Source organism: Bombina bombina, chromosome 1, assembly GCF_027579735.1.
Source record: "Bombina bombina isolate aBomBom1 chromosome 1, aBomBom1.pri, whole genome shotgun sequence".
Taxonomy (NCBI): Eukaryota; Metazoa; Chordata; class Amphibia; order Anura; family Bombinatoridae; genus Bombina; species Bombina bombina.
In genome coordinates this window covers 68610956-68616955 of record NC_069499.1, presented here as the reverse complement: position 1 = coordinate 68616955, position 6000 = coordinate 68610956, and positions in this window count along the sequence as shown.

The following is a 6000-nucleotide window of genomic DNA, read 5'->3' as shown; positions in this document are numbered from 1 at the left end:
CTTTTAACACCTCCCATTCAGACTTGGCTATAAAATAGCAGCCAAGTCTAAACATTTTTAAAACAAATTAACATCTTGTTCGCTGAAATTGCTTTTCAATAGCCAAACTCCACCCTTCACTTGGAGGAGCCAATTCAGGATTGAGTCTGCAGACAAGTCTAGTCGCTGTCAATAAGTTAGAATAAAGTTATTTTGCAGTCTGTTATATGTTATAGCCAATAATGTAAAGATATGTAGCAGAGTTAATTTCCAGCTCTAAGAATTAGACAATCTACAATTTCCAGAGCTAATTTACAGTACATGAAAACGTTTAACTTTGCTTAACTAAACATTTTATATTGAAATTTCAAGGTGTCCCTTCAACAAAAAGGAGATGCACCAATCCATAACAGAACTTTAGTGTTCAATAATAATTCTCCTAAGTTCATAAGAAACTTTCCAGCTTGTATAGTACTATGGGATTTCCATATATCAAGGTCCTGTTAAAAAATGAATGTAATCTTAAAATATATACTATTTAAACTTGAATGTTGTGCTATAATTAGGTAATTACTCATTTAACCTACTGTATAATTTAATTTACTTCTATTATCAATTGATCTTTTTTTCTCTTGGTATCTTTTGTTGAAAAGCCGGGATGTATGCTTAGGAGACGGCCCATTTCTGGAGCACTATATGGCAGCAGTTTTGCAAGAATGTTATCCATTTGCAAGAGCACTAGATGACAGATCTATTTCCTGCTATGTAGTGCTCCAGAACCTCTCTCTTCAACAAAGAATATCATGGGAACAAAGCAAATTTGATAATAGAAGTAAATTGGAAACTTTTTTAAATGATATGTTCTGTCTGAATTACAAAAGAAAATATCACTTTAATGATACATTGTAAAACAAGTTTGCAATATACCTTCGTTATTTATTTTGCCCCATTTTCCTGTAATTTAAGTCTGAAAATTGGGGATTTTCCCATCCTGAAAACTGAAAGAGCACATCGCAGGCTTCACAAACCTAACCTTTCCACATCTCTCTCCCTGATTTGCAGTTTGCTTATCATTTCTGCTGAAGCCAAACAATAAAAACGTATTAGTGTGTTTTGGAGAAAATCCTGAGCCAGGTGTGGAAGACCTCCTTTACGAAAGAAAACATTTTTATAAGGGGCAGCTGGAGGTTAAAGGGACAGTGTATTGTAAAATGTGTTTCCCCTTTATGTGGTTACAGTGACTTGTTATACCAACTGCATAGTTAGGCTTATTTTGTCATTTAAAATAGCTGGGTTTGCTAAATATAACCACCACCCATTTAAATTGGCTGAGCCTACAGAAGTATGTATCATATCTACACTACCTACCAAAATGCATAGTGTCTACTGTATAGTTTGGTGTTGGAGGGATAATGATCTGGTGCTTTTTTGACCGTTTGGGCTAGAGCCCTTAGTTCCTGTGAAAAGTCATCTTAAAGGGACATAAAAACTCCCTTTTTTTCATGATTCCGATAGAACATACAATTTTAAACAGCTTTCCAATTTACTTCTGTTTTCAAATTTTCTTTGTTTTCTTGTTATCCTTTGTTGAAAAGCAGTAAAGTAAGCTTATGAATGTGCACGTCTGCAGCACTATATAGCAGCAGTTTTGCAACATTGTTATACATTAGCCGGAGCACTAGATGGCAGCACTATTTCCTGTCATGTAGTGCTTCAGGCATGTGCACCCTACCTACCTAGGTATCCCTTCAACAAAAAATAACAAGAGAACAAAGCAAATTTCATAATAGAAGTAAATTGGAAACTTTTTAAAAATTGTATTCTCTATCTGAATAATGGTGAGAAAAAAAAACATTTTGGGGTTTAATGTCCCTTTAATGCTACTGGATACAAAGACATTTTAAACAATTGGGTGCTTCCAGCTTTGTGGCAACATTTTGGGGAAGGCCCTTTCCTGTTCCAGCATGAATGTGCCCCTGTGCACAAAGTAAGGTCCATGAAGACATCTCTTGATGAGTTAAGTGTGGACTGGAGGAACTTAAGTGGTCTGCACAGAACCCTGACCTCAATCCCATTAATCCTTTGGGATGAATTGGAATGCTTAGGGGGAGATTTATTAAGCTGAGGTGGACAGGGGCACATATACGCGCCCCTGTCCGCCGCAGCTCACCTCTAGGGTTGCCAGGTGTCCGTTATTAGACCGGACTGTCCGGTATTTCAGGCTACTGCCCGGTAATTTTTTTTTTTTTTTTAAACGGACATAGCCTGAGGTAGTTTTCTTACAATTTTATTTTTTACTAATAGCTGCTTTTGATTTACCCAAGCCTAGCCCCGCCCCCTGTAGGCTAGCCCTTGTCAACTCGGGCTCTGCTCAGGTCAGCTGATCGGATCATCATCTTTCTAATCCTGACAGTGTGCGGAGCCAGAGTTACGGTCGGACCCTCTCTATGTCCCCTCTGCGCTACCGCTGTCTTCAGTTACTGACTGGCTGTGTCGCGTCGAACATCGTCGTCACGTGAGCATGATGTCACGTCAGTTACGTACGATAGCAAGAAGAGAAGACCCGCTCTCAGTCTATGCTGCAGGCTAGCAGGCACAGCCAGTGAGATGAGGTATTATAAAGTTGCACTGTAATATATATATATATAAAATATTGATATATATTATTATATATTTGCTATATATATATATGTAGCAAATATATAATAATATATATCAATATTTTATGCAGCTGACTGTATGTAAAAATATAAAATAAAAAAGGTACCAGCCCCCAAATATGTGAGACATATATATATATATATATATATATATATTAATACATACACACACATAATGCAATATACAGGTGTGTGTATATATATATATATATATGTATATATATGTGTGTGTGTGTGTTTATATATATATATATATATATATATATATATATATACACACACACACACACACACACACATACTATGCAGCTGTATGCAAATTATAAATAAAAATGATTAGCCCAAAAATGTGATATATTGTGTTATATACTGTATGTGTGAATATATATATATATATATATATATATAAAAAGAATTATATATAAAGAATTAAGGACAAATGGTCAATATAGATGAGAAAATACTGCAAACAGCTAATAATAATAGTTCATATTAATGTGGTTGCAGACCCTATACAGGGAGTGCAGAATTATTAGGCAAATGAGTATTTTGACCACATCATCCTCTTTATGCATGTTGTCTTACTCCAAGCTGTATAGGCTCGAAAGCCTACTACCAATTAAGCATATTAGGTGATGTGCATCTCTGTAATGAGAAGGGGTGTGGTCTAATGACATCAACACCCTATATCAGGTGTGAATAATTATTAGGCAACTTCCTTTCCTTTGGCAAAATGGGTCAAAAGAAGGACTTGATAGGCTCAGAAAAGTCAAAAATAGTGAGATATCTTGCAGAGGGATGCAGCACTCTTAAAATTGCAAAGCTTCTGAAGCGTGATCATCGAACAATCAAGCGTTTCATTCAAAATAGTCAACAGGGTCGCAAGAAGCGTGTGGAAAAACCAAGGCGCAAAATAACTGCCCATGAACTGAGAAAAGTCAAGCGTGCAGCTGCCAAGGTGCCACTTGCCACCAGTTTGGCCATATTTCAGAGCTGCAACATCACTGGAGTGCCCAAAAGCACAAGGTGTGCAATACTCAGAGACATGGCCAAGGTAAGAAAGGCTGAAAGACGACCACCACTGAACAAGACAAACAAGCTGAAACGTCAAGACTGGGCCAAGAAATATCTCAAGACTGATTTTTCTAAGGTTTTATGGACTGATGAAATGAGAGTGAGTCTTGATGGGCCAGATGGATGGGCCCGTGGCTGGATTGGTAAAGGGCAGAGAGCTCCAGTCCAACTCAGACGCCAGCAAGGTGGAGGTGGAGTACTGGTTTGGGCTGGTATCATCAAAGATGAGCTTGTGGGGCCTTTTCGGGTTGAGGATGGAGTCAAGCTCAACTCCCAGTCCTACTGCCAGTTTCTGGAAGACACCTTCTTCAAGCAGTGGTACAGGAAGAAGTCTGCATCCTTCAAGAAAAACATGATTTTCATGCAGGACAATGCTCCATCACACGCGTCCAAGTACTCCACAGCGTGGCTGGCAAGAAAGGGTATAAAAGAAGAAAATCTAATGACATGGCCTCCTTGTTCACCTGATCTGAACCCCATTGAGAACCTGTGGTCCATCATCAAATGTGAGATTTACAAGGAGGGAAAACAGTACACCTCTCTGAACATTGTCTGGGAGGCTGTGGCTGCTGCTGCTGCTGCTGCACGCAATGTTGATGGTGAACAGATCAAAACACTGACAGAATCCATGGATGGCAGGCTTTTGAGTGTCCTTGCAAAGAAAGGTGGCTATATCAGTCACTGATTTGTTTTTGTTTTGTTTTTGAATGTCAGAAATGTATATTTGTGAATGTTGAGATGTTATATTGGTTTCACTAGTAAAAATAAATAATTGAAATGGGTATATATTTGTTTTTTGTTAAGTTGCCTAATAATTATGCACAGTAATAGTCACCTGCACACACAGATATCCCCCTAAAATAGCTATAACTAAAAACAAACTAAAAACTACTTCCAAAACTATTCAGCTTTGATATTAATGAGTTTTTTTGGGTTCATGGAGAACATGGTTGTTGTTCAATAATAAAATTAATCCTCAAAAATACAACTTGCCTAATAATTCTGCACTCCCTGTATAAAAATGTTAAAAAAGACTATAAGAGAAGAAATGGAACATCTTATTAAATGCACCACATATAAAGATAGGCAATCAAGCACTCTTTTTGAATAATTAACAACAGTATTTATTGATCTCTATAATATAGGCAATGGCTCAGATCAAATATATTAGGGTACTTAATGCTATAAAATCACAGCAAGTATCACCAAAATACTACTAACATCCCCACATTGTGATATTTATAGAAGTCACATGACTATACACTTGTAACCCTGCATGAGAACAAGATCATATGTATCAAAAATAGAAACATAGTATACAAAAATGTTGAAATATACACCTCACGCTGTGCACCGCTCACACTACACCCTAGCTGCACACAGAACCCCTGCAAATACAGGGGCTAATTCTGGGCAGGTATAATATAGGGATCTAAGTGTGGCGATACATTATCAGGTGTTTACACAATATCACGGCTTATCAAGCAGCTAACACCATATATAGCATACATAGCATGTACTACACAGCATAAAGTTGGTTAGTATCCACGGAAGCACAGTTCCAATGCTGCAAAAAAGTTCTGTTTCCAGGCAAATAGGTCTAACAAAATTGACCCTCCACTATGCGGTATTGCCAAGCAAATGTGATAATATTGTGTATGGTAAATCACTTATCTGTACAAGTGGTAATGGAAACTGTAATCCATCTGCGTGATCCTGATGCAAATGATCCGTATGGTAAGACAGCAGCAGCAGTTAAAGACCTACAGGCCCATTTATCAAGCTCCGTATGGAGCTTGAAGGGCCGTGTTTCTGGCGAGTCTTCAGACTCGCCAGAAACACAACTTATGAAGCAGCGGTCTAAAGACCGCTGCTCCATAACCCTGTCCGCCTGCTCTGAACAGGCGGACAGGAATCGCCAGACATCAACCCGATCGAATACGATCGGGTTGATTGACAGCTCCCTGCTGGCGGCCGATTGGCCGCGAGTCAGCAGGGGGCGGCGTTGCACCAGCAGCTCTTGTGAGCTGCTGGTGCAATGTTAAATGCGGAGAGCGTATTGCTCTCCGCATTTAGCGAGGTCTTGCGGACCTGATCCGCAAGCCCTTTGATAAATGGGCCTGCAAGACAAACGCCAACTCGTATAGCGTGTAAACCAAGCAAACTTCCACATGCAGGTGTGTCACGAGATCCTCTAATCCAATGCTGACGATCGTTTCACCCCTAACATCATATGCAAGACGGGGCTTCCTCAGGGCTAATATATACACACACACATACATTTATA